Source organism: Crocodylus siamensis, chromosome 2 (genome assembly GCF_052110815.1).
Source record: "Crocodylus siamensis isolate JL-2025a chromosome 2, ASM5211081v1, whole genome shotgun sequence".
Classification (NCBI taxonomy): domain Eukaryota; kingdom Metazoa; phylum Chordata; order Crocodylia; family Crocodylidae; genus Crocodylus; species Crocodylus siamensis.
Window position 1 is genome coordinate 101,675,032 of NC_143396.1, and position 18,744 is coordinate 101,693,775.

An 18,744-nucleotide genomic window follows, 5' to 3' on the forward strand; every position below is an offset into this window, starting at 1 on the left:
ATGAATTAAAATTAACATATATAAAAAATCAGGCTGATTTTACCAAACATAGGAGGTTCCCTTTAGGAATTGTGGTGCTTGAAGGGCTTAAATCTAATGAAGACAGGGCCATTTACATTTAGGATGGATGTTAAACACAACCAGGATTCACAGTCAGTAAGATGGGATCAACAGAAGTGATACGTGCACGCAGCAACTACACAACAAGAGAGTATAAATGAACTAAAATGAAGCATGATATTTCCTGCTGAAGAATACCTTTCTGTCTATGAGAGTGCCAATGTCAAGGGAACACAACTGCCAAACATAGGCCATTTACATGCTAACTCACAGGGCCATAATGGCATATGTGCAGGCTTCCTGGAAAAGCATAACTTGTGAGCTACAGATAGATTATTTGGTAGTCACAAAGTTGCTGTGTGCTGTCCTAGTTGTCTTAAAACAGGTTTTGGTCCCAAGGGAGACAGGAACACACGAAAATGCATTAAAAAGAGTTTATCATAAGAAAGAAGCAGGAAGTAACTCCAGCACTGACATGAGCTAGTAGGGCAGTCTGGGATAATAGACAAGACATGATCAAAACAAAACCTCACTGTGTTGTTCAGTGGCTGTTGGCATTGAGGACACTGTCAAGCCCATTTTTGATTATCTAAGAAAAAGGTGCATCTTAGATGGGGCTGTTTATTTCCTAGCAAAGAAATAGCATGTGTAAAACCATATGGTGTATAGTTTATTTTATATAGCAGTTTCTGTTACAGCTTGGCCTGAGCAGTTTTATCAGTTCAGGTTTGTATGCTGTTAGCTTGTTATTGTACTTAGATTCAACTAAAGAACTGCTACTAAGTGATTTGTTGGTGCAAATGAGGCTGCACTATTGTCAGTGTTGTTATTACATGGAATGTGGGTTAACACCGCTCATAGGTGACTCGTAAAGGGTGCACAGGGGGTGCACATGCCCCCCATGAAGGGGCCAATGCTCCCCTGATGGCCGACACTGATGCTGTCGGTAGGGCTGGTGCCCCCCCGACAAGGCCACCACCGTTGGCAGCTTCTGCGGGTGCCCCCACCCAGATTCAGGAGGCACCAGTCACTTATGGTACCACTTATGTTGCTGCCCATCCTTTTCACTCAGTAGTTAACACATGCCCTCAAAAGCTTGTCTGAAACTGAGCCCAGTAATTCATGTTTTCTGGGTTTGCCTTTCTTTTCAATCTTTTCTGGTTGCTGGGGAAGGACTGTATGTTAGGAAGGTTGGGGGTCACTGTAGGATGATAGCAAGATTTGGGTCTCCAAATACCTAGATAAGAAGAATGTTGTGCTAACTATGTTGTGCTAAGAATGTTGTGCTAAGCTCATTTTTGCTTGGCATATTTAAGAGGAAACTTTCATGCATTGTTCCACTTGGGTTTTTGTAGTGTTGGTGTCCTGGCAATGACTAGCCTAACATTATAACTGATATCTGGATAGGATTTGCTGAACTAATACTTTCATTTCTTTCTTACGTGCAAAACCCTGATTTCTTTTTCTTTAGTATTTTTGGCTATCCTTTGGCACTAGAGCGCTCATGAATTAGCTGACAACTATATGCCATGAAGCTGTACAAGATTGCTGTTCATATTATTTGAATTTGTGCTAAGAGTCTATGTTTGTGAGCTGGGATTCAGCCCATCTGTACATACTGGGGCATACTTGAATATATTCTTGGTTCACTTAAATTTTGTTAATGTGCAATATATTAAAAAAATCATTTTGAATATAGAGTCTTACAATAGGCAATCAATTCTGTTGCTTCAAAGCTTTGCTTGTCCATTTCTGGATTTTACTTCTTGGCGAGGAAATGCAGAGGAGCATAATTACAATTGACTTGCCAATTTCTGTTTACATTTTTTTGTTCTTTTTTTATTAAAAGGATATTTAAAAGCTGGAGGCTGCTTTTGGTTCTTTTTTCCCTTAAAGCACAGTGGGTGGGTCTTCTGTTCTTTTAAACGTCTGAAATGGCTAAAATATGGTTTTCAGTAAAGGCTTGAATTGTAAATGAACAGGGAGTTTCAATTCTGTTTAAATTCTTTATGACAAGATTGCCCACAAAGTTATGTTCTAAAATTGGGCTTTGATATGTACAATCTGTCATATTTGCGGGGATCTAACATTACTAATAAAAGATCTGTAGTGAGGGCTAGCACTCTATGCATATCCCACATTCTCTTTCTTGCACGGTGAGCTACAAAACACTCCAGCTGGTATGCATTTCTTCAGACCTTTTTCCACTCCCAAGAATTCAGCTTTATCTTTGAAGATGAAATTCCACCCCTTTTGCTTAATGTAAGAGGATCCCACCACTGAGAGTTACCACATGTGGGGATGTTATCTATTGCAATGGAACTTTAAGTGACAATACCCATAAATACCTTGCTGGCCTAGTTTTGCTTGGTTGAAATTTGATCAGTTTTTTGAGTTCTGCAAAGTAGCTGATTTTTAAAACCACCGCTTGCAATTGTATTTTTACAAGTTCTATAAAGATGTGTACTATGAATTTTGTGTGATTTTTTTTCTTCCCATAATTGATTTGAATGTTATGACCTTGAGAATGGGAAGTGGATTTAAATATTTTGGGATGGTTTTTATTTTTCCCTTATGTCATTGGCTTTGCATCAGGGAAAGCCATTTAAGGTAGTTTTAGCTGCCAATAACTATCCACTACTCGGTCATTACAGTGTAATTGAATCTAAAATACATTGTATAATTTGCTTTGCTTGCCTAATTATGATATCCAGCTGACTTCTGGAGACACTAATCAACATATGCATAACACACTAGATGAGAACTATACAGTAGAGTGATAATTATTAAAGAACACTGGCTCTTTTCTAGTGTCTACACACAAAACAGGCATCTTTACGTGAGCTCCGGGGTGGGGGTAGGGAGGCTATTACATTAGAGCGGCTCTCAGAATCTGCTCTAATTAAAACATCCTCAGTGTCTCATGCATTAAGTGTCCCATGCTTCAAAATGGCAGTGGGAGTGATTTAACTAAAGCTTGTTTGACGAGCTTTAGTTAAAGCACCCCCCCACACCTTTTTGAAACATGGAGATGCTGAATACATATCACGCCAAGGCTGCTGGAGCATTCTAATTAGACGAATCGAGTCTGCTCCGATGTGTTCTAATTCGGATGCATTGGATCATGCATCTGGCATGAGTATAGATGCCCAAAGGTTTTAAAGTATTGAGAAGAGGTATAAGATTTAAAAATGAATATAATACTTCGAATGTACCATACTCATGTGATGCTGGAAACTGTGTTCTAGATGGCTTGAAGTTCTTCAGATTGTGAATTTTTGTGTGCATTTCTTAGTCCATACATAGCAAATATTCTTTAAAAGTGGTAGGTATAGATTTTATGGGCATGAATAAGTAATAAATCTTTCAGTGAGAATTATTCTATTCATGCTTACTTAGAATCATTTTATTAGGGGCAACCATTGAGTTACTTACTGCAAAGCAAAGGGTAGGAGGTGATGAATTATGCTGAATGGGAGTTTTACCCATTCACAGTCTTGTTTTAAGAATTCTAGCAGCTCTTGTATTGGAAAATAGTTATAGTTTTCTTTCAACTTAAGACTTTGCCCTGTTTTGTACTTTTTCATTCTTTTACATGTCCCAGATGTACTCTCATTTCAACTGAAGATTACAAATATCTCTCCCATTAAAATAACTTCTGGTGTTGCATCATGAAGTTGGTATTAGGAAGGATACACATTAATCTTGCCAATACATGTCCTATTTTTAACCATTTTTTCACATTTGAGAGTTGTCATGTCAAGACAGCAAACCCTTTTTCTATTAAGTTAGAGATAAAAACTGAAGCAGCTGGGCTTAAGCTAGAATTTTTACACTGAATACATGATTTCAAGCATTCCCATACCAGCTCTCCCCTTCTGTCCCTCACTGTTTGTGTAGCCACATGTATTGCAAAAAGAGGATGCTAAGAATTTTTCCTACCCAATACCAAGTCTTTCCAGAGTACCTTGGATGTGTTACTGCAATTTGAATTAATTATCTATGTTAATATAGCTTACTTATACATGATAAAAAGATACCATAAAAATAATTCACTAGGACCCAAAATTGCTGATACTAGGAAAACTGCAAATATTAATACTATAGATATTATATATTTAAAAAAATTAATTTATAAATCTATAGATAGATATTATTACACTTGGCTATGCCACACAGATGTTTGTGTGCACAACATCCATTGTATATTTTCAACAATGTAATTAGACCTAGTTTATTTCCATGTGCAAATGTAGTTTTGGCATGCTGGGTCAGGCATGCATTCATAGGCTGTGTTGAGAGAAGATTTCCCTTCATTTTTAGAGGATGATTTAGAATATATTGCAGTTAGAAGCTGGGATTATTCAGTATTTTTAACTTTTTCAGGTGTTTGGAGGAAGACAGTGTGGGGCAGGGGAATTCTGCTGCATCTTTAGTTGGCACATTGCATGGTGCAACTCAATATTCATAAATTACCTTTGGCTGCTGTTAGTATTTTATAGCTCAGCTTGCTAATTTATATGCCAGACATATTAAAAATGAATCATTAAGTGCCATGAGATTTGACGTTTGTCCCACATGCAGCAGCTTACTGTTGAACAAAGCTGTAGGACTTTTTACTGATGCTAAACCAGCTACCTTTGATTTTGTAATAAATACGAGTCAGAAAAGGCAGGATAGATCAGCTCATATGCTGTCAGCTTGGCAGCAGTGATTGATCGTACCTTTCTGACATGGCTAGATTTGACTGCAAACCTCATACAGCTTGGCTTCTACTTTAGATCACACAAAGGCATTTGAATGATGAAAAGCAAGCTAGCTTAGAAAATACCATGCAGTGTTGTACTGGTGTCATATCTATCTAGCAATATGTGAACTGTGAAGTGTTTCAGGTTGTATCTCATGCTAATAATTACATCTTACGATGAATCCACCTTGACCCATTTTTATTCCCACACCCATATTTTAAACAAGAAATGGTTTTCAAATTCCTTTCCAAAATCTTAAAAATAATCTAGTTTAAGAGCAATCTACTAGGCAGAAAATGTAAAACCTTTATCTAATACAGACATATGTGAGTAACAAAATGCCTACTGTCCGTGTTCATTCACAGTTACTACTTTTAAAAATGAAACAGCATTACCCACTGGGCAAACATTTGTGTGATTAGCTGAGTACTCTATTCCTGGCTTAGAGATATTTACTTCCAAAAATATAGGTATTTGAAACAAGCCTGCTCCAGATTAGCTTTGCTGTATTGCAGTTAGGTTTTTAATAACGATGACTGCACCAAACCTTAAGTGCTTGAAATAATATTTTATAGAGCCAGACAACTTTCTTGAACAAAGGGTGAAGGAGGAACAACGGTGTCAGGCTTTTCCTGTATGTATTTATGAGCAATTTATGTAATCACTGTAACACTGTCACTCGTTGGAGGAATGTTCCAATGGTGGAAACCATAATGTGTGTGCCTGTGTACAAAAGATAGACTGGTGCAATATAATGTTCTCTCTCGCATGTGATGTAATGTAATGTCATTTGAAATGTATTTATAGTCAATCTATAATGCTTTTAGTTAACTTCCTGTTGTACTGTACATGTGGTTTTGAATATATATATTAAGGCTATTTATGTAGTAATGCATTTCTATGTGGGAAGTGAAAAAACTCAAAAAAATATTATTTAATACAGCTTTTGTTATATTAATATTATTTCTAGGACAAATCATGAATGGGTACGTTGCTGATGTGCTTTTATGTACTATCAAAGTTTCCATCCCTGATATGCAAAAACAAGAGTCGAATAGAAAACCACGTAGCCACCCACCACTAAAAAATCAATTAATGTAGAATGTGTAGATCATTAGATAAAACCCAATAACCCAGAAACACTGGAAAGCTTTGTGCACTACTGCAGCAGCACAAAGCAGGCATAAACCTAGACTCGAGTCACAGAAACCAACCAGTATGTACCGGTAAATCCGGCCCCAGACAAAGAATGATATCATTTAAATTATGTTTTAAACAGTGAGCTTATAAAGCAGCGTGGAATAAATCAACAATACACTTTTTCAGGTTTTCTATAGGGAAAAAGCAATAGCTCTTCGAGTTTCTTCTTAATATCCTTTAGATAACTTCTGTTCTCCAACATAAATGGACAGAAAAGATGAACCCTATCTTTCTCATACATGACTGGCTGAAACATAAAAATAAATGAGTCCTTCCCTCCTTTATAGCGTTAGTGATTAGACACCCCTCTGAGGGGGTACATGTTAGGCGTCAGCAGCTTGTGATCTTTTCTCCCTTGTAAGCAGAACTGGAATTTTCAATTTATATCGTTCTACTACACTGTAGAATGAGTATTTGCTATTGCCTTCCATCCTTCTATATGGTTTGACTTTATAATCCAGTTTGCTGGCTCCCTTCATCATCTTTACTTAAAAACCTCTAATTGATTGTGAAAAATTTTAGGACACACCAAAAACACCAGAATGCTTTGCATAGTGTATTTACCAGCTCTCCTGTTTTGGTGCAACTTTGTGCCAGAAACATTGGCTTGTTATGTTGATCTTGGAATGAGTAGATCCAAGATGGCAGAAAGAAATTAAGAGGATCTAGAAAATTGTAACATCTTTTCTATACAACTATTTATGGGTAAACACGTAACCCCCATAAGCATATGAATATTGGTACTTAGAATACGACTGGAGGCACATAAAAGTTAATTTACATATTAGGCAATAGTCATCAGAGCAGCTGTATGCATCCAGGTGCTGGCTATATTTTACAGAAATAGCTGTGAGTTCACTTGTACAAATTCTGAGGCTGGCTAGAAAATGCGACCCTTAATGTACCGTACTTATTAGTCTCATATTTTTTGCAATGTTAAATAATACAATAAGGTTTCTATCTTGCACTTGTACAATATCATATTTTTCAACACTGGCAAATAATGTGACAACCATCTGCTAACACCTCATCTCTTTCTTTTTTTCTTTGATTTCACAGTTGAAATTAAAATTGATGAAGGCAAGTACTGAACATTTCAGCTAATAAAAAGGGAACTTTTTTTTACTTTAGATCGATGATTTCAATCAGGACCATGTTAGCAGTCATTGATAGTCATTACACTACCTTCACAACTGGCAGTAAATGGCATCCTTGTTGGAAGACTGCAGGCACTGACTGGCAGTAGAGAGGACCCAGTCCACAACATGTCTGTAATCCTTTTGTAATCAGTAGGAATGCTCACATGCTTAGAGGTAGGCAGAGGTGTAATTAGTTTGGTAGATTTTATCCACAGCTCATACTTATTTACAATAAAAAGGGAATCTTTTTAGAATAGCTTTGTGATATGTTGGGAGAGCAGCACTGGAAAGCAACCTAGGCTACGTAAGGTCTTTGTCAAAAAGGTGGCCTCATTCGCCAAGACCATCAAGCCGGGTTCTTTTTATGAATGCTACTTTCATCTACAGAAATGGAAACCCAATAAAAATATTTTTTGTGCATAAAATGATAGCAGCTGAAATATAGTTTTGCATTATATGCCCTTTCTTCCACATCGGAGGGATGTTTTAGAAGTAATATATTGCAAACATTTTAAAATAAAACATAATCCTTGAGACTTATATAAACTTTTTTTTCTTTTAACAAAAGTGGAGTTTTTGTGTGACAGAAGAAAAGAATGATGGCGGGGAGGGGAGGAAATAATGTACAAGGAGCAGTGCATGGTTCACCAGTTCTGAACTACAGACAAGAGTGAACGCATTGCACATGGAAAATTATGCTACCAGACCTTGCAACAAAGATTGTAATGTTAACACTTCAGCTAATGGACTTATTTCCTATTTGTACTACTGTTGAAGCATTCTTTTGAAGCAATGCTGCAGTAAAATCTGCAGAAAAGATTCCTTATTCCTGGCAACCTGAATGAAACTAGACATACAATATTGAAAGCAACAGACAGATAACTTAGGGCTCAATTTTGTATCCGCTGAAATTAGTGGGACATTTTCAGATTAATTCAGTGAAAACAGAATTAGGACAAACCTTAGGATCTTAGAAAAATCCTACCCACAAATAACTTTGAGATAGATGTGAAACATCGCATCATGGAAACTTTGAAAAACATGTTACTGGTGCCTAGTGGATGCTATGGGCATATGGAATATTTAAAGAAGCTCTTGTATCAATGAAATAAGGGGTTTCTGTATTGTTGTGCTCTGGTTCATTGAGGGGAGAATGAATGCAAATCATAAGGGAAGTAAACAAGTCAGAAAGTCTCACCTCCTGGGGACAAGTGCATATGGTTTACTCTGGTTCAAAAGGCTGGACAAACAAAGTCAAACCACAGCCCACATCTGAGGTCAAAGGGATGTATTCATGGAGACACAGCCAGGACCAAAGAACTGATAAAGCAGTGTTTGTATTTAGCAGGATCCCATGTGGAGGCTGGATATTACCTGGCAAGCTTAATATGTAGATTATTTTAGTATACATTTTTTCTGCAATGCTAAAAATAAAATAATTCTGTGCTGGCTAATTACTTCACTGCTATTTCTGAGAGAGACCATGACTGCAGGTGCTAAACTGAGAGGACAGATCTGCTGGGAGTAACCACTGTAAACTGCAAGGAGACAGCTGTCTCAAGTCTGGTTGGGACAGAGAAGGACATGGGTTGTCATCTGTGAAAGTGGATGATGGAGGCCTGAGACTTGAAGAGTGCACCCTGGAAAGGACCAGAAGGGGTCAGAGGTGTAGTTAACCTCTAGGATGACCAACTTTTCAAAATGCAAAAGCAGGACATATGCCCTTGGCACCCTCCACCCCCCATAGGCTGGAGCAGGGGAGGATGTGGGCTGCCTGCTTCAGGATTTGGGGCTGCCTTCTGCAGGGCTTGGGGCTCCTAGCCCTGCTTCCCTCCCTCCGGGGCCCTCCACAGGCCAATGGGCAGGATCCGGTGTGGGAGGGTGGAGAGGCTCAGCACTGTCGCTACTTCCAGGAGCCCTTAGCCAGCAATGCTGCCTGGCAGCAGTGCGGGGAACAACTCTGTACCACTGCTATTGCTGCTGCCAGGTGGGCAGAGGGTGCCTTGCCATGGCATTATGGCTGGTGCAGGGCTCTTGGCAGCAATGAAGGCACTGAGACTCTCCTCCCTTCCATGCTGGGTCCCATGTGCTGAGCTGCAGAGGCCCCAGGGGAAGAGAAGCAAGGCAGGGAGCCCTGAGCCCACAGCAGGCAGCCCACATCCCCCCCTGCTCTGTGTATAAATTGGGGGGGGGCATGTGCCCTCCACAAGCTCCCTCCCTGAGAGTGCATCAAGGAGGGTGGTGCTAGAGCATGCATCTCCGCTAGGCTGGAGCAGACTGCTTGAATCTGGAGGGGATCTGGGACAGACGTTCAATAAACTGATTTAACCTAAATTAGTTAAGTCTGTTACTACATCCATCCAGGTTTATCTTAAACCAGTTTTGGCCAGTCTTGAAAGTGGTTTATATGCACTGAACTTCTGTTGTGTTACAGATTTGAACTGGTTTCCTATCACTTATACCAGTTTATGTGTAATTTCTGTCCCTAGCTCTGAGGTCTTGTCCGTATATATTCCACAGTTAATGCACATGTGCTTATTACATTCATATGTGGGATTATTTTGGCTGGCGCTGACTGTTAGGAACTGTGCCTTTGCCCTAAGCATCTTCCTACTCTAACCTAAGGTCATAATGGGTAAAGAAATGCCTGAAGCAATAAGTTGGAACTTGCAGTGTTTGTACTTCATTTACTGTGCAGCCTTTTCTCTGTTATATAAACAGTTTGCAAATCATTAGCTACTTAGCAGCAGGTAGTCATCTAGGTTGTTTAGTTTTTTAATAATGTTTCTTTTTTTTCCTTCCAGAAGGTGAATTCTATGTTGTGCCTGAGTTTGTATTGGCACTAGTCATTTTTCTGAGTGAAGATCTCTAAACCTCTTTTGCAAAGCAATAGCGCTGCTTAAGGATGGGCATAAACAATCCTGGTAGTAGAAACAGGGCTGTAATGCAGGACTCCCTCCCACCTGTAGGTGAAGGGCCCACTGAACTGAATAAGAGCATTGAAGGCTGCCTGGACTGTTTATGTATTTTACATTAACCAGCTGTTGGTTTAAGAATGACTGAATGACCAACCGACCAACTAACTGAACACTGACAGCTAGAGGCTAGAATCCAGAGTTCTGTTTTAGGGAAGTGCTGTAACTACTATAATATCATACTTCTAACCCCATGAATTTTGCCTTCTTCCTTGTCTTGTGAAGTGAGTCTCAACCAAGGTGGCACAGCATCCTGGGGGTGTCTTGAGGTCCTTGTAAGGGTGCTACACAATGCTAGCACTGTTAAGTGTGCAAATGTGATTCGCAAGATAGGCCCAGAGATTTCTGATCTGGTGTGGTCTTTCTGAGTTCTTTGCAACAGAACTGCTCTATTATATTTTTATAGTCAAAGTATGAGTGAAAACTCTGAAAAAAAATTATCTCCGGACCACCCCTGCCCCTCTGAAAGCTGGTGTCTCTTTGCCTTCTGTGCTGCCTGGGCTCAAGTTGCTAAGTAGCCAATCACTACTTCCCAGCCTGTCCCACCTCCCCAGCTCCAAGGCAGGGGGCATTGGAGAAAAGAAGCTTCTGCCCAGTGAAGCTCCTGCCCCGGCAAGAGTGAAAGTTCAGGTATGTGCACTGGGGACTTGTATTTGGGGGAAGTGGACCAGGAGCCATGGGTGATCCCAGCAGGGCTGGGCCCTCCTCTGTGTCACTATGTGCGGCTGGCATGGAGGCCTGGCTGTGCACCTGGGACTGGGGCTGGGGACTGTGAGTGATCCAGGCTGGGCTGGGCTGGGCTCTGCTCTGTGCCGCCACTTGTGGTTGGAGTGGGGACTTGGCCTCATGTCCAGAACTGAGGCCAGGAGCCACAAGTTTCATAGCTTCATAGTTGGTAGGGTTGGAAGGGACCTGAGCAGATCATCAAGTCTGACCCCCTGCCATGGCAGGAAAGAGTACTGGAGTCAAATGACCCCAGCAAGGTGATTGTCAAGCCTCGTCTTAAAGACCCCCAGGGTAGGAGCCAGCACCACTTCGCTTGGAAGTTGGTTCCAGATCCTACCCACCCTGACAGTGAAGTAGCGCCTCCTGATATCTAGGCTGAATCTACCCTCTGCCAGCTTGTGACCGTTATTTCTAGTTACTCCTGGTGGTGCTCAGGGGAACAGGGACTCCCCCAATGCCTGCTGGTCTCCTCTGACTGGTTTGTAACAGGCCACTAGATCCCTCTCAGCCTTCTCTTATGAAGGCTGATCTGGTGTGGTCTTTCTGAGTTCTTTGCAACAGAACTGCTCTATTATATTTTTATAGTCAAAGTATGAGTGAAAACTCTGAAAAAAAATTATCTCCGGACCACCCCTGCCCCTCTGAAAGCTGGTGCCTCTTTGCCTGGTTCAGGTCCCATAGCCTCTCCTCATAGGGCTTGCCCTGCTGCCCCCCGATCATGCAATCAGGTCCTCTGGACCCTCTCCATGTTGTCCACATCCCTCTTGAAGTGCGGTGCCCAGAACTGGATGCAGTACTCCAGCTGTGGCCTGACCAGTGCCTCATAGAGGGGGAGGATCACCTCCTTGGACCTGCTTGAGATGCATCTGTGGATGTATGACAAGGTGCAGTTGGCCTTCCTGACTGCACCCCACACTGCCAGCCCATGTTCATTTTGGCATCAATGATGACTCCAAGATCCTTTTTTACCTCTGCGCTAATGAGAAGGGAATTCCCCAGCCTGCAGGTATGGTGCCGGTTGTTCCTCCCCAGGTGCATCACCTTGCACTTGTCAGTGTTGACAGGTTCTGATAGTTCATAATTCTGAATGGATTTGACGGCCACAGAGAGACAAGAAAGCAAGCAAGGTGACAAGTGATCCAGGTTGGGCCCTGATAGGGACATGGGCATGCTAACAGCCCTGTTGTGATGCCACTGGAAATGCACCATTCCTGCGGCAGCTGCATGTGCATCTGTCCTTTGTGCACTGCTTCTACCTGCTGGAGGAAGGTATGTGGAGGCTGAGCCACTGGTGGCTACGCATCCTGCCTGTGACTTCCAGGCCACCCTCTACAACTGGCATGACCACAGACCCCACCTAGCTACCTGGCTGAGTTTCCTGAGCACCTGGGTGGTGGGGACACGAATAGCATCTACATAGTTGGTAAGGGCAGGGGCAAGAGCACCCTGAGACATGCTGAGATCCCTGCACACTTTGGCCCTGGGTGTGCTGGTGGCCCCAGAGCAGGTAAGTGAGAGCCACCTGGGCAGCCTCCTGCTACCACGTTGAGAGGGAAGTGATTTCTTAGCCCCTGGGTGGGTGATGGGGTGTCTTTAGCAGCAGACTCACCCCAGCCCCGGTCTCCAGACCACAGAGACTGCAGCAGCCTGGAGTGGAGGGCTGTGTGTAGGGCTCCTGGGCAGGGAGGGTGGCAAGTAATGCTGGAAGGGGTTTCTCTGTTTTCCCTTGGTGCTTGATGCTCCCAGGTTCTGATAGTTCAGGATTCTGAATGGATTTGATGGCCACAGAGAGACAAGGAAGCAAGCATTGAGGGGCCAGGAAGCTTACCCCCCACATACCCCGGCTAGATGACAGAAGTTACCTCCCCTGCAGGCCTTAGGACTAACCTTTGAAGAGGATTGGGAGTTTATATACACTTCTGTCTCCTAGTGGCTAGTTATAGGTACCTTCCTTCTGAGTGACTAGGTAATCTGGATTTCCCTTGGGAGGCAATTAGCCCACTATTTGAGCCATTAGATACATGCTTCTTTTTTCAACGTTCCCTCAAATGCCCTTTTTAATTAGGGTGATCATATTATTTTTAAGGTAATCCAGGACACTGCCCCCCTCCCCTCGCTGAAGTCAGTGGTGCTGCTGCAGGCAGAGGCAGGCAGGGGCATGGGGCACAGTCTGACAGAGAGGTGAAGCATCATGGTACACCAGGCACCACTGCTATTGCATGAGAGCAAGGTAGGTGGAGTGCAGCAGGTACCACCCCACCCACATGTGCCTGACTCAGCTCCTCCTGAGCAGCTGGAGGTAATGGGTGGACTGGGCACTGCTCCAGTCCACCCGTCTTGCTCCTACACAGCAGCAGTGGTGTCTGCTTGTTCACCAGCCTGGCCTGCCATGCCACTCTGCCTCTCTTCTGGACTGCACCCTGCACCCCTGAGATGCTGGGACTTTTTCACCACCTGGCTGGGACCGGCCTATGAAATCTGGGACTGTCCTGGCCAAACCTGGACATACAGTCACCCTATTTCTAATACATGCTTTTTTATGAAGATGGAAGATCTTTTAGACCTCACCCAGCATTCTGGAAGGAAGAAGTCTCAATGTCTTTTTTAATCAAGCCATGGATTTATATGTGTTTTCCCAAGAAGGGTAAGTTAGCCTATGTACATTAAAGGTACACTAATGTAAGTCATAAATTCATGGTGATGGGGACAGAGTGAAAGGCCAGGTATTCTCATATGGATTTTCACTTAGATACAGTATTAAGAGACATATAATAGCTAGGCAGTTTTGTAGCTTCTTTGAGGGATGTCTCAGTACTAGAGATCTGAACTTGTAGAAACTTAGGGTTCACTATATGTTTTCACTTTAGCACTGTGGAAGCCTCATGATCTGATACTGATTTTGGTAGGGCTGTCTTACAATCACGTGTCTTAGATCTCTGGTGAAGGACCCTGCCAAAACAATTATTGTGAGCCACTGAGTGAAAATATATTTGGAGAAGCACTTTAGGAAAAAGAAGAAATTATTTATTTTATTTACCTTGCAGCTTTACAACTGTGGTTCTTCCAGATCCATATATGTTTTTGTAACCTGCTTTCCTTCCCCGCTGCAATGGAGTCTGATTTTGTATTGGTGAAGTAACTGAGAAATGCTTAGAATAGATTCATCTTTCTTGCCTTTGAGTAGGCATAAGTACTGACAAAGTACGGGCTGAGATTAACCAAACATGAGCACAGAAAGCTTGTATATGCCACATGTGGAATATATGTAAACAACAGACCTTGGAGAACCACTGCTAATGTAAGGCAAAATAAGGGTTTCCTTTAATATTAGGTATTTTCTACAGATGTATGTGATTTCTTCCTAGGAGGTAAAATTCCTCCATAACAAAGTTTTGGGGTGTAATTATGCCTAAGCTCTGGCCTGGAGCTCAAAGCAGGATGCTGAGAATTTGGAGAGATGTAGATTCAAGCCCCGGCTGAGTGAGGGGGACCTAGGCCCTAGAGCTCCCACTTCCTGTGTGAGTGCCCTAACCTGTTCACATATCAGGGCTCAACACATGAGAGGCTCTACTTCCTTGTATTCTTGGTACATACATACATAGCTGCATACCTGCTTGACTCGTGCATAACCTACTGCACATGTTCAGTAACTCCATTGTTGGTGTCACTGGGCATAACCCTGGGTAACTCAGAGGGATGGAAGACACGAGTGTCAAGGAAGTCCTTCTGCTCCAGGCTCAGAAGAGCCACCCCCCACCCCCTTGCCCAACCTTTGTAACCCTTTCTTTGGCACCTGCAATCTCCTGTCCTTCTGGAAAGCAGGCGAGCTAAAACTTATCTGTGGAATGCAAGGGCACCACTCAGAGAGAGAAAGGAGGAGGGAAAGGGGAGAAAGAGGGGGGCCACCTGGTGGAAAATCACTGACAGTGAAACTGACTGGGGTATCAAGATCCCGCTGTTGCAGGGTTAGGTGTGCAGGATTTGAGACAATACAGTCTCCCTGTGCCTTTTACTTGAGCTCAAATAAACTCTCTGCTGCTCCCCCAGTGTGTTTATTTGGCACGACGCACACCGGGTAACGAACCCAATTGTTGCCTCCCTCGGGCACCTTGTGCCGGCAACAGTTTTGGTGCCCAATGTGGGGCTCAAGGCTAACATTTCACCTTGCCCGGATCCCTCCTGGGGTCGACAACTTGCGGCAACAACCGACGCCCGGCGTGCACCGGTGGTTTCATTGGGGGCCTCAGCAGAGACGTGGTTTGATCGACCCTGGAGGGCACAACGGTGCAACGCGCTCTAATAGTGGAGAAGCGATCGTGGGTGACAGTGTGAAACCGGTCCCTCGGATAAGGTAGGATAAGCTCAGAGCATTGTCTGTTAAGACCTGGGGACGCCCAGTGTCTCCCTGTAGGATCTGGGGACTCCCAGTGTCTCCCTGGAGTATGGGCAGGGACAGAGTACAGTTGGCAGGGCACGGTGTACACACTTAGAATGCATTCTGACTAATTGGAAACTGTTTAAGTCAGATCTCATGACTAAAAATGATCTTAAAAGGTTCTGTACAGTGAAATGGCCTCAATATCAACTGGAGGATCAGGAAAGGTGGCCTCCGGAAGGGTCAATTAACTACAATATAATCCTCCAATTACTCCTGTTTTGTTAGCAGACGGGTATGTGGAATGAACATTTGTATGCACAATTGTTTATGGCTTTATGAAATAAGACAGTTATTTTGCAGAAGTGTAATTTGACTCCGACAGGATCAGTAGTTGTTAGTGTTGAGTCTCAGCATTCCCCCCCCATTACTGTAATGCCAGAGTCGGCATCCCCTTCGGCTTTAACACCTCCACCATATAAAGATCAGATGCCCCCGGTTCCAGAGATTCCTCCCTCAGTGGGATTTTATCCTTTACTTACTGAAACTGTAATAGCCCGGCCTGGGGCAGATGGGCGTGCAGCCCAGACCATGAAAGTGTACACCCATGTACCTTTTAACCCGGTGGACCTGGCAGCTTTTAAAGCACAGGCTGGAGAATTTTCAACTAGCCCAAGTAAGTTTATCTCTGTCTTTGAGGGATGTTTAGCTAGTCACAAGCCTGATTGTGATGATTGTAATATCCTTATGCGAACCTTATTATCTGAAGTAGAGCGGAATCAAGTTATTTCCAAAGCAAGGGAGGAAGCACAGCGGAGGCATGAAAGGGATCCCGTCAATGTTCCTGGTCCGGCAGATGTGGTTCCCCTAGCAGACCCTAGATGGGACCCTAACAATCCTGTGAATCATACCCGTCTTACCTCTTACAAAGAACTGCTTATTCATGGGCTCAGGCACTCGGCTGTCTGACATAATAACTGGGCAAAGCCATATGAAATAGTACAGGAGCCGAAGGAAAGTCCCATTGCATTCCTACAGCACATCCGGGACGCCATTTGGCAAAATACCAATGCAGACCCTGATGATCAGGCGACGGAGGCGATTATAAAGGGTATTTTTACCAGCCGTGCAGCCCCTGATATAAAGAGGAAGTTACAAAAGAAGGAAGACTTAATGGGTATGTCTGTAGCACAAATCCTGGAAACTACAAACAGGGCGTATACTCTCAGAGAAGGAGAAAAGGACAAGAGACAAGTTAGAATGCTAATAGCAGCAGTACAGGCTGGAGTCAGAGAAAGGCCACAAGAAGGCAGAGGTATAAGGGGTCATGGGCGCGGGCGCCTTGGCCCACAAGAAAGATGCCTGGGACAGAACCAGAGTGCCTTATGCTGGCAAGAGGGACACTGGAAGAATGAATGCCCAGAGAAAGGGAGAGACTGTACTCCTGTAATGTTAGTGGAAGGACAGGGCTACGGGTGTCGGGGAAACGGACCACCCCACCCCCAGAACCCCGAGTAAAAATGCGGGTGGGGAATTCAGAAATTGATTTTTTGATAGACTCCGGGGCAGCACGGACTGCTGTAAATCAACCTCTTCAACTTCCCGTAGCGGACTCTCTCACCGTGGTGAGTGCCACGGGAAAAAAGACTCAGTGCCCAGTGTATGCTCCTGCAGAATGTGCTCTGGGAGACGGGGCTCTTTCTCACAAATTGGTCTACCTTCCAGATTGCCCAACACCCCTGCTAGGACGAGACCTGCTTTGTCGATTAGGTGCATCACTGCATTTTACCCAGGATGAAATAACCCTCACATTGCCCCCTGAAAATGCATGGATAATGACCCTCACAGTTGAACCCTCGGCCATGAACGCTCCCCAGGAGTGGAACCAGTGGGAAGACCAGGTATACCCTTTGGTGTGGGCAGGGGGGGTCCCCGGAAAGACTACACATCAAACCCCCATTAATATCCAACTACTGCCAGGAAAAGGTCCAGTACGAATCAAGCAGTACCCAATCAAAAAGGAAGCCAGAAAGGGACTGCAAGAGACTATAGACTGTTTCCTAAAGTACAGCATACTGCAAGAGTGTCAGTCAGCCTGGAACACTCCTATCTTGCCTGTACTAAAGCCTGAAGGCACATATCGATTGGTGCAGGACCTAAGGGCAGTTAACGAACGGGTTAAAACTATTCATCCCCTTGTCCCAAACCCGTATACCTTGCTGGCCTCCATAGGGGGGCAGTATACTCATTTCTCAGTTCTTGATTTGAAAGACGCTTTCTTTACGATTCCAGTTGACCCCCCCCACCTCAGGAGATATTCTCTTTTGAATGGGAGGACAGAAAAAGGGTTAAGAAACAACTTTGTTGGACAGTATTAGCCCAGGGATTTAAGAACTCTCCTACCTTTTTTGGCCAGTCCTTAGCTAAAGACTTGGAGGAGTGGAATAATGAGCATGAAGTTCTCTTGTTACAATATGTGGATGATTTATTAATTGCTGCCATAGATTTAAACTCTTGCCTTAACGCCACGGTAAGCCTCCTGAACTTTATTGGACTTTGAGGATATCGGGTGGCTCGAAATAAAGCTCAAATTGCTCTCCCCGAAGTACGATACCTGGGATTTCACATAAGACAGGGGGAACGCCAGCTTTCAAGCGAGCGAAAGGAGGCTATATGCCAGGTTCCCATCCCAACCAACTGTAAGCGGCTCAGGGCGTTTCTTGGCATGGCAGGTTTTTGCAGAATATGGATCCCTGAATTTGGACTATGGGCAAAACCACTATATGACTGTGTAAAAGGGGCAGACCATGACCCCTTTTATTGGACTCCAGAAGCTGACAAGGCATTTAAAATACTAAAAAGGAAACTAATGGAAGCCCCCGCCCTGGGTTTACCGGACCTTTCTAAACCTTTCCAATTGTATGTGCATGAACCAAAAGGGATGGCTCTGGGAGTGCTTACTCAATTGTTGGGGGGCGTGGAAACGTCCCGTTGCTTATTTCTCCAAACAGCTAGATCCAGTTGCCAAGGGATGGCCAGCGTGTTTACGAGCAGTTGCGGCAACTGCCCTAATACTTGAGGAAGCTGAAAAGTTAACGCTGGGAGGAGTCGTGCAGGTGTATACCCCTCATATGGTCCAGGCTCTGCTAGATGCGAAGGGGGGTCTCTGGCTCACCCAGGCTCAGGTGGCTCGGTACCAAGCTAAGCTGTTAGAGAACCCTGAAGTGACTCTGCAGCCCTGCCCCTCCCTTAACCCGGCTAGTCTCTTACCTGAAACGGAGGAAGAAAAGCATGATTGTTTAGACATCATAGATGCACAGTACTCCAGCCGTGCAGACCTACAGGATCAGTCACTTCTGAATGCTGATTCTGAGTGGTACACTGATGGCAGTAGCATTGTTGTAGAAGGGCAAAGAAGGGCAGGTTATGCTGTTGTGACCCTCTATGATGTTGTTGAGGCCAAGGGTTTGCCCGTCGGAACATCTGCTCAACTTGCTGAACTGGTGGCCCTGACCCGGGCG